At 37.3% G+C, this 12,126-nt stretch overlaps 1 protein-coding gene across 2 annotated transcripts in view; it reads right to left on the reverse strand.

Moving 5' to 3' along the window:
* Positions 1-12,126, reverse strand: part of LOC135476747 (huntingtin-interacting protein 1-like) — a 61,410-nt gene that overhangs the window by 38,462 nt on the left and 10,822 nt on the right. The gene's annotated exons all lie outside the window — the stretch shown is intronic.

A 12,126-nucleotide genomic window follows, 5' to 3' on the forward strand; every position in this document is an offset into this window, starting at 1 on the left:
TACCAAGGCGGTCGCTGTGAGTTCAAGTCCATCTCATGCTGGCTTCCTCTCCAGCCGTACGTGGGAAGGTCTGACAGCAACCTGCGGATGGTCGTGGGTTTCCCCCGGGCACTGCCTGGTTTCCACCCACCATAATGCTTCACTTTGTATAAGTGAAATATTCTTGAGCACGGTATAAAACACCAAACAATACCTTTCAGCATTCACAATCATATTTTCAAACAGCATCTATACTATAGTATAGCTATACTTTACTGTTTGAATTTGTTGAAGATTTATGGTAAATGTTGTTACAAGTTTGTCATTCTCTATCCTGTTCAGGTCAGTAGTCTCAAGGCTTGCCCCCTCCCCACCTATTCATCTTCATGTACGCGTGTATCCCTTTCATGCACTACTTATTTGTACGGTCAATGACCTAAAATTCTGTCCTTTATTAAATGACATATATATTTTGCCAGGTTCTGATAATTCTGCTGATCCTAGGAAAGTGTTTTGATGTTTGTTTGGAAGATACGTTGATATACAGAAAGAAAAATTTAAGCTTTAGTGACAAAAGTTACACTTACAACGGTAATGACATTTCCTTGCCCCCCCCCCCACTTTTGTGGGTGCAATTTAGGTCATGCACGTCTGACCCTAACAGGGAGAACACTTCATGCTGTTAACAATTCCTCTTCAAAACTGCTCATCCTTGAAAAATGTGCCTTGCCTGTGTCAAGCATCTTGTCCAAGTATAATATATGTAAATGTTCTATATTTCTGTACACTTTACTCATTTTAAGGTATCCATTTATACACACTGTAAAATCCACTCCTAATATATCATGCTGAACAGAATGGACAGAATTTATTATTTCAAGTACATGTATACTGTAATTTACCTAAAGTTTAAATTTATTTATTTATTTGATTGGTGTTTTAGGCCATTCATACGAATATTACACTTATACGACAGCGGCCAGCATTGTGGTGGGAGGAAATCGAGCAGAGCCCAGGGGGCACCCACGACCATCTGCAGGTAGCCGACAGATCTTCCCACATACGACCGGAGATCTAAAGTTTAAAGAGCATACATGTACATGTGAAGGCCTTATGATGATACTTTTGATGTTTTCTCTTAAGTAATTAATCAGACTTCACAAGAAAGAGGCCTTGTATAAACGTGGATAAATAAATCAGACTTCATAAGAAAGAGGTCCTGTATAAACGTGGATAAATAAATCAGACTTCACAAGAAAGAGGTCCTGTATAAACGTGGATAAATAAATCAGACTTCATAAGGAAGAGGCCTTGTATAAACGTGGATAAATAAATCAGACTTCACAAGAAAGAGGCCCTGTATAAACGTGGATAAATAAATCAGACTTCACAAGAAAGAGGCCCTGTATAAACATGGATAAATAAATCAGACTTCACAAGAAAGAGGCCCTGTATAAACGTGGATAAATAAATCAGACTTCACAAGAAAGAGGCCCTGTATAAACGTGGATAAATAAATCAGACTTCATAAGGAAGAAGCCCTGTATAAAAGTGGATAAATAAATCAGACTTCACAAGAAAGAGGCCTTGTATAAATGTGGATAAATAAATCAGACTTCATAAGGAAGAGGCCCTGTATAAATGTGGATAAATAAATCAGACTTCATAAGGAAGAGGCCCTGTATAAACGTGGATAAATAAATCAGACTTCACAAGAAAGAGGCCCTGTATAAATGTGGATAAATAAATCAGACTTCACAAGAAAGAGGCCCTGTATAAATGTGGATAAATAAATCAGACTTCACAAGAAAGAGGCCCTGTATAAATGTGGATAAATAAATCAGATTTCACAAGACAGAGGCCCTGTATAAACGTGGATAAATAAATCAGACTTCATAAGGAAGAAGCCCTGTATAAAAGTGGATAAATAAATCAGACTTCACAAGAAAGAGGCCCTGTATACATGTGGATAAATAAATCAGATTTCACAAGACAGAGGCCCTGTATAAACGTGGATAAATAAATCAGACCTCATAAGGAAGAGGCCCTGTATAAACGTGGATAAATAAATCAGACTTCATAAGGAAGAGGCCCTGTATAAACGTGGATAAATAAATCAGACTTCACAAGAAAGAGGCCTGTATACATGTGGATAAATAAATCAGACTTCACAAGAAAGAGGCCCTCTACAATAGTGGATGAATAAATCAGATTTCACAAGAAAGAATACCTGTACAAAAATGTCATACTTCTTTTTTAGTTTTAAAATGTCCTGTATTATATGTAAAATCTGCACATGAGCAGCACTGATGTCAAAAGATTACGCTAACCTGATCTAAGTTTGAGTACACATGACAATGTGGTTTTGTGATGAATCACACAGATATCTCATTACCTCAGGTGTGTCACACCTGTAGTGTTCACAGATCAAAACATTCAGGAACTCAGAGGGTTGAAATTTCACTTATAAGATTATAACAGCCACAGGTGTGAACTCTCTTCTGAGCAGTCACATTCTGATTCAGAATGTTGATTCCTATTCACTGGAGACGTGCGGATGTACAAGGCAAAGCTGGAAATAAAAATCTCCATGACTCATAACACTGCAGGAGTTAACTTTTTGGAAAATAATTTTGCCTTCTTGAGTCAACATTCAGAATTTTAGAATCTCGTTAAAAGACATGACACAGATGAAGCATCAATTAGCATTCTCACCCACAACTGGGGTAACCTTTAGCTCAAAGTTAAATCAAGACGTTTTCAGCCTCGTGGGAGAAATTCTAACAAGGTAACAATCAAAAATTTTCATATACACATGTACAGTAACTTATAAGCACCATTTAATATTATATATCGCCAAAAGTAAACTGAAGTATTTATGGTACATAAAACCATATATTGTGTACATTTTTTGGCATTTTATGCATGCATCAGTCCGATAGATAGATAAAGATATAAATATACACGTCATGCCTGACTAGTCAGTCTGGTACTTCAAATATCCGGGACCATAATAACACCTACAACTAGGTCAGGTGAGCGTGTTCAGGTAGACAGGGAGTTGATTACAGGTGAGCAGGAAATAATATGGAGCAAATGTTAGTCAACACTTTACCTGAGCAGCCACACTCACATTACTCAGCAGTAAATTCCTTTCACGTCAGGATGTAAATGTTTTTTTTTTTATAAATACAGGTATGGTGTTGCATGTGCATGTCTACATGTATACACCTGGTGTTGAACATACATGTGTACATGTATGTATATATGAATGAATGAATGAGACCCAATCCACTTACAATAAAGAGAGCATCTCTGTCAATCTGTACAATTTGCTCTCCCCAGAGGCCCTCCATCGATAACAACACACGAGCAAGTACAAGCAGTATATTACAATTCCATTTTTTTAACATGAAAACAGTCAATAATACATCACTAATTACATCAGCTGAAATCAAAAAATCTATTTATTTATTTGAGTGGTGTCTTTATGCCGTGCTCAAGAATATTTTGCTTATTCAATGGCAATCAGCATTAGGGTGGGAGGAAACTGGGCAGAGCCCTAGGGAAACCCACGACCATCGACAGGTTGCCTTGTGATTGGGAGTAGCATGATTATATAGCCTTGCAAGCTGGTAGTATGGTGTGTCATTCAGCTTTAATAAATCTATTTTGACAGCAGGTACTTGTATGTACAGGTTCATGTATGCACTGAATTTTCTGTTCGTTAATTTATCTGATCGTTGTTCATGCAACGCCAAAATCAGGAACTCAGCATTATGGGTGGAGGAAACCGGAATGCCCAAGGGAAACCACAGACCTTTGAAAGAACAACGTTCCTATACATGAAAATACTGTCTGTATAATGTAGATCATGTGGAATTTGTCACATTAACAAATTGGCATGAATTGTTATTTATCTGATAGGTGTTGTACACCATACTCAAGAATATTTCACTTACACGATGGAGGCTAACATTATGTTGGGACGATACCGGGCAGAGCCAGGACAGGAAGCCAGCATGAACTGGATTTGAACTCACCGCCACCACACTGGTAAGAGTGTAATACAGTGTGCTAAGCTCGATAAGTTTCCTGTAAATGTGTGTATATGTATTAGGCAAGGATAATAAAGCCTGAAATAGCAATAGTCAAACTCGTAACTTCGGCATGGCCACATTGTGGATTACTTTAACCTGCAGCTGTGGTAATGAAGATACGGTATACATCCAGGTTAGTACAGTTGGGCAGGTTAAGGAATGCGGACAGTCTGGAAGATCAAATGTCAATGTGGTTTAGACAGGACTTATCCCCTGCCCCTCCCCCCCTCCCCTGCCCTCCCCGACAAAGGGGGTAATTAATAAATGAGTCATACGACTGAGTGAGTAAGCTGTTAGTACCTCTGTTCAGTTACAAGGATTGGCGTATATGTTACATGTGGTTGAAGTTTACACGGACACTCAGAAGTCATGCAGACAAGTCGCCGACCAGGAAATGTGTGCAGAAACGTGCAGGTTTGTACCTGCACACTGTAAGACAGGGGTACATGTGTATACCCTGGAGTGTCAGTTAACAGATTGCATCATCTACTTTTATCGAGAGTTAAATAGAATTTATGTACCAAGGCATAATTTCTATTAATCAAATACTGTAAATGTAGGTTATACATGTATCTATTTATCAAAATGAAATTTATCTTTCTCATTGCATCCAATATACAAAATTCAGTGGCAGATAATTCAGTTTTCAGTAATGACATTTTTATTTTATACACCCCCCCCCCCCAACAACCCACCCATACACACAAACCAAAGGATTCACTTTCATAACTCAATTAACATGAATAAATTCAATGTAAGTAACCTAATGACAAGTGATATGATACTGTGAGAGCGAGTCTTAGTCTCAAAATTAAACAGGTGGAATACAGTTATGTCTCCCACAAATCTAAAATATCCAATAGCTGCAAGTATAACAATCCTAAAATGTATATATATATATATAGCATTTCAGGAATTCATCTGTAAAGTCTATATATAAGCTGAGGATCTTTCATACACACGAAATATCATGAAATTCAACCTTCACTTCAACCACACATGTAAAACCTTCTCCCGGATATTCTCCAGGTAGCATTTCTCCCAGGCCCAGGAAAGCTGTATCACTAACTTAGATCACTGCTAATCTGGTCTATACAAAGACTAAAATGCACATTCCCTCAAATAGGGCTGACTGCCCAAAACCATAAACACAACCCCTACTCAAGGCGAATCCGATGCACAAATCCAAACAACATGTGCAATGTCTACTTACAAGATACAAGTATCAACCTTTGCAAGATTCCTACTTCTCTAAACTTGACATAATTACAATTCTCTTAAGCAGAAGGTAAAGACTCTTCAAAATAAGAGTAGACGTTATCATGAAAAAAAACTATAACTGGCCAAGATTCCTACTTCTCTAAACTTGACTCTACACTGCACAATTACAATTCTCTTACACAGAAGTTAAAAACTCTTCAAAATAAGAGTAGACGTTATCATGAAAAAAAACTGTAACTGACCAAGATTCCTACTTCTTTACGAACTCGACTCCCTACTGCATGACCACCAGTCCCTTAACGGTACTTCAACATTCACCATCAGAATAGATCAGATGTAATCTTAAGGAAAAGCCATCAACGAATATTCCCACTTCTTTAAAATCAACTTTTTACTGCACAATCACAATTCTCCTAAAGGTTATAAAAGACTATTCAAACTTAGAGCAGACATAATCATGAAAAAGCTATCAACCAAGATTCCTAATTCAATCTTTGAGGGGCCTCCGTGGCTCAGTTGGTTAAAGCGCTAGCGCAGTGTAATGACCCAGGAGTCTCTCACCAATGCGGTCGCTGTGAGTTCAAGTCCAGCTCATGCTGGCTTTCTCTCCGGCCGTACGTGAGAAGGTCTGTCAGCAACCTGCGGATGGTCGTGGGTTTCTCCCAGGCTCTGCCCGGTTTCCACCCACCATAATGCTGGCTGCTGTCATATAAGTGAAATATTCTTGAGTACGGCGTAAAACACCAATCAAAAAAAAAAAAAAATCAATCTTTGAACTTGACTCTGCATCATCATAGATCACAATTCTCTTAAAGGTAAATACCCTTCAAAAATCAGAGAGAGTAGCTGATGAGTCCTCAGGTCAGAATATTTATTTATTTATTTGATTCGTGTTTTACCCTGTACTCAAGAATATTTCACTTATACGACGGCGGCTAGTATTATGGTGGGAGGAAACCGGTCAGACCCCCGGGGGAAACCCACGACCATTTGCAGGTTGCTGGCAGACCTTCCCACATACTGCTGAGGAAGCCGGCATGAGCCATGTCAGAATAACTATATTGTATACCTGCATGAGAGTCCATTCACTAAAAATGGTTCACAAGAATTTTATTCAAAAAAATGTAGAAGATATTGCAGACTTACTAATTAACACTTCCAGTACTGTCCACAAAAACCATTACAGTACCAGTATTAACACATTTGATTCCACATAATTCAGCAAAGAACAAAAAAACCCAGTATTTCTTTCTGGTTCTCTTTCTGGTGATATGCTTTATATAATTAATTAAGAGTGCATTGCAAATAAAACCAGCTCATTCACTATTAGGACAGCATTATACACACCCTCTCCCCATCCCCTTCGCCCCACAACAAACCCTAACGATAACCCTCACTTTGACATCATCACACTATTAAACCTCAAAATGGTTAATTAACCTGGGTCAAGCAAACTAGAGTTCATTAACCAGGCATAATCCATATATAGAAGAAAATCTGTGTACTGCGTAGATAATGAAAGTGGTCTCTCCAGTTTATAAGGTGATATCTCTAGCCCCGACACAGCTTGAGATAATAAACACAGTCTCATTAACTATTTGAACCAGGTATGAAGGCTGCATACACTATCATTTAGTTACATTTTAGCACACACACACACAAAAAAAAAGATGAATATCATTTTTTAGATGGTCTGTTCACATGGTTTCATCAATGCCATCATTTTACATGTACCTCATTCAGTACAATGACAACGGCTTGATCCACACAGGCTTAAGACATGTACACTGTAGTATATATATATATGCTGCCTCATTAAATCATGGTGTATATGATATCCATATGTTGTTATACAGATATCAAAAGAGGCTGGCAACAACTATTATTATACATCATAGAGTGATTCTTGGTCCATTAGCAAATACACTAGCTGTCCCATGAAATTCTACATTACACGCCCATAGTCACAAGGCAATAGCTAATATCCAAAAATGGCCAGCGTTTTTTCTACAGCAGTCTTATAATGTATCTCCCTCAGACATCCGCTTGCTTGTTAACTGTCAACATACTAAGTCTGCAATTTAAACCACCAACTGAGCAGGTAAAAAAAAATTTAGGTATAATAAAACACTACACACTACTACCTGGCAATTCCTGATATCTCATCCCACAAAATGTACTATTATAGTATATTTAATATTATATATATATATATATATATATGTGTGTGTGTGTGTGTGTGTGTGTGTGTGTGTGTGTTGTGCATACATTTCTGTTTATTTATTGATTTCATGGCCATGTGTTTTAATGGTAGATACAAGGATTGTGTCTTGATGACAGAGCTCGCATGAGCACCTGGAGTAAATAACGGCGCTTAGTTGGGTACTGACGGAAAAAACCTTGGAAAAAAGCTACATATAGATTTCATAAGCTGTAAAACCAAACTACTGTAATTCTTCAATCTTTCCACATGTTTGCAAGATGTTTATTCAAACACATTCTGAAAGCATTATTCTGTGTTGACTAATTAACTTCTACTTTCTGTGAGGCCCTGAAACTGGCCACTCCAACCAATGTCGTTTTGTATCCAAAATCAAATTACAAAGGTGCATAAATTGCACTGAAAGTTGCTCTTTCATATGCGAGAAAGGTTGTGAAATTAGGGTACTGATCAAGAGCCAGATCGGAGTTCAACTACACTTCTGCAAACACAGGCTGAAATAAGGAGAGTCCAACAGCTGGTACAAGTGCATATGGTCACAGCATCTGAAGATAAAATCAGGTTACACATATGGGTCATTTCCTCTCTTACTCAACCCAAGGAAAACTGGGTCATGTACCCTATACTGGGAGGGGCAGAAAGATCTTACAAGAAAGTGAGAACCAGAAAATATACAAATCTGTGTGTAAAACTATAGAACAATGTACAACTGGGTCTCCTAAAAAATTTCAACTTTTCACTAAATACATGTATATGGAAGTTAAATATGTACATATATCTGACAAATCTTTGTACAACAAAAAAAACATGGCTATGGTACAAAATATATAGAAATAATGTTTAGCTTGTTGATGGAGTCTAAAAGAGCCTTGAGATTTCATATGTCACCACGACCTAGCTGGAACTAATGATATAATTCCAATGACGCAATTTGCAGCCCCTGGGAATGTATTATTGTTATTTGTAATGAAATGGAAATTTTCAACACATCATATTGTGTAATATGTACAAATAATGGTGAACAACCTAAAATTTTGCTTCCAAAAAATAAATATTCATGTATTTATTTAATTGGTGTTTTAGGCCATACTCAAGAATATTTCACCTACATGTATATGACAGCCGCCAACATTATGGGGGGAGGAAACAGTGCAGAGGAAACCCACAACCATCCACAGGTTGCAGGGAGACCTTTCCACATACGAAAAGAGAGGAAGCCAGCATGAGCTGGACTTAAACTCACAGCGACTGCATTGGTGAGAGGCTCCTGGGTTGCACTAACCAAATGAGCCACAGAGGCCCCCTCCCCCTTTCGTGGTAAATAAACGTCATCAAAATTTACTGGACCTTTTTCCAGATATGACATAACACCCCTAGCAATATCAAAACTTATATGATCACTAGACCTCTTAGCATTAGGCAAAATTTGCAACTTAATCAAAATGCTTTGTCATTTACTGTACATGTAAGTGATGAATTTGAACAGATAAAGCATTTCTTAATTCATGGTAAAATATTTGTGACAGTGAGAGCATGATTAATTAAAAGTGCTTTTCCCTGAAATGTTTGTTATCTCACGGTCATATATGGATAGTACTCGAGGCAAATGCCGTGAAGTGCAGCCCAATCTCAAGTGAACATCAATATGAAAGTACCCTAAATTACGTAAAATTTTGCTCACAAAAGCTCGTCCATTCTTACAGGTAAGTGAGTGTCACAAAATGTTATATTTGGGGCTGACACACATTTGTCCTGTAGCACGTCATCCTACCTATAAAACAAACCTTACAGCAGCACTCTAAAATCAAAAGAACTCTCAGAACCAGGAAAAATGAACAGGTTAGTCATGGACACCATTTTAGGACATTTAAGGTAGTTCCAGTCTGATGATCTTACCACCGCTTCAGGACACACATATAAACAACAAGCTACAACTCTACTTGTACTCATAAGTAAACAGAGGCCTATAATAGGCTGCACACACGCTTAATCTTCACTGCAAAACTGGCAGTCATTAACCGGATTTTCAAACGGATATTTATAACGGATATTTAAAACGGATATATAACACCTTTACTTTCCCTATACATGAATAACTTTAACAGTATGAAGTACCAGTACACTGAAGATCACAAGGTCGTGACTTTTGGTGAAATGCATCACTTCGGCTTGTTTATTGTGATGATTTTTTTAATTAAATGATTTAGCCAGAATTTGAAATCAGGCCGTCTCATTTCCAATTTTTTCCTATTTTCCCTATCTCTCCTAAATTAATTTGATCAGAATAGGGCGTCTCAAAGACACTAAGATATCTTCCTGGCTAAACCTATGCTGGCATGTATTATCTCTTTCACTCCTTACTTTTCTCTCTCTCTTACACCACAGCTTGCACTGACGTCAGATTTAGAGCGCAGGAAGGGTAATTCTACCCCGCTGTTAGTTGTAGGCCAGGTGCAAATATACGTATTAAACAGAGACGACCTTTCAAACAACATCGAGTGTGTCACGCAACACACCAGTAGGTACGTTTACCTCCCCAAGTAATATCATTTCATGGTGTTTATGTCTACAAATAAAAGAATTTAAGTTTGTTTACTTGTTAGATTTTTTTCCCGATTTATATAAAGGTGAACTATCGGAATTTCCTTCAGTGCTTAAGTTTTACTTCGCACAGTTTATAGATATCGCTTCTGTTTTTACATTTTTGATAGTTTACATCCAGAGGCCATGACGTGGGAAAAGGAACATCAGTTTCATGACGTTCCAATCTGAGCTCAGCAGTGTGACGTCATAATACAGGTACGATGCAATTTTACGTTCCTACCCCAATCAACAATGATACGACCTTCTACATATACAGCTTTGAAATATCTAGATCAATTGCAATGGAATAAACTTGCCGCTGATTGGTCTCAAATGTATGAATTCTGTGGAGGGAGGGAAACAGGACGGCACTAACAAGCTGCATGCAATATGCGGGTTTTGTTTAATTACAGAAAACAACACTACCAGGCTTTCTTCAAAACCAATCCTAAGCCAAAATGTAAATACAGTTCACCTGTGACAGTAATAAGCCAGTTATTCCTAGCCACAGATATATTGTAAATTAACCTTCACCCTCTAAAGCAGTTTATAGAGGAATTTATGAAAACAATTATTACGAAAATGAGGATAAAATCACTCGTTTGTGTCACTAAAGATGCTAGCTTCCTAAAACTGTGTAAATTATTTCCCTTAACACCATATAGTTCTCTCAGAATCTTTCAAAATATTGGTTCTAGAGGTGATTGAAAGGTTGAGGAATTAGGGTAAAAGTACATCTGTCATGTCCGTGTTTAAGACAGCCTTGATGTGTCCTGGTGCATGTAGACCTGCACTGTGATACCTCTACATATTCTACCTGCAAACGTAAACATCTCAACAACAGGATATTACAAATCCACCATCAATGTGATTACAAATATGTACACTTGTGTATACGTACAGTGCTTATGATCATAAACAAACTAGTGTATGGGGGGGTAAGACATAGAATTTTGTCAATTCACAGGTGAAAAATCACAATTTAATGTGATAAGTTTATTAGTATGGTGATATCACGTTTGTTCCAACACAGCCAATTGTATTCTGATGTAAATAGCTCACATCTTATTACACTCACAACTGTACATCTGGTTCACAACAATATCATTCTTTAAGCTTTTCACATGTTTTGGAAGTTGTTGATGGCCTTATTCTGTGTAAGCTTATAAAGTTATACTATTTGTGAAGCCTGATTGACCCACAAGCCTCTCATCAATGAGTTCAACTTCAGTTCATGCTGGCTTTCTCTCAAGCTGTACATGGGAAGGTCTGCCAACAACCTGCTGATGGTTGTGGATTTCCTTCAAGCTCTGCCAGGTTTCCTTCCACCATAATGCTGGCCGCTGTTGTATAAGTGAAATATTCTTGAGTACGGCGTAAAGCACCACTCATATAAATAAATAAATTTGTGGTCCCAATATGTAATTTTAAGGATTACTTGTCGCATTTTTCAATGTTTTTTATTTCACTGAAAGACTGAAAATGACGAACCCATCATGTGTAGTGTTGTTTCCAAAATCAAATTAAAAAAGTGCATAATTCATACTTTCTTAATTAAAATGGTTGACAAATTAAAGTATACTGAATATGAGAGGTTTCAATAATACGACAAATAGTGGTTGTGAAGGGTTAATATATATATATCTGTTGCAATAATATATAACAGACAATTCATATCTGTTACTGTGTCTACCATAGCTAGCTCGCACCAACAAAATATATGCCATTCAAGTGTCAGTGTGCAATATGTCTTCTATATAATGTATCTAAATGTAACAAACAGATCCAGAATCAAGTACACTTCATACAGGTAAAATCCTAATGTCAAGCTACTGTGTTTCACCTTATGTTTAACTTTTTCCAAATGACACATTTCTGTTGAATCTGACTGATTCATCCAACAAACAGGGACACTTTCTTTTTAACTTTCATTGATTTCTTAGATCAGAAACAGCTTTGGCATCAGAAGTGTCATATTAAGGCCTTTCTATTTCTTTTTTTACATTTAAACTCCCCGTAAAA

Source organism: Liolophura sinensis, chromosome 10, assembly GCF_032854445.1.
Source record: "Liolophura sinensis isolate JHLJ2023 chromosome 10, CUHK_Ljap_v2, whole genome shotgun sequence".
Classification (NCBI taxonomy): Eukaryota; Metazoa; Mollusca; class Polyplacophora; order Chitonida; family Chitonidae; genus Liolophura; species Liolophura sinensis.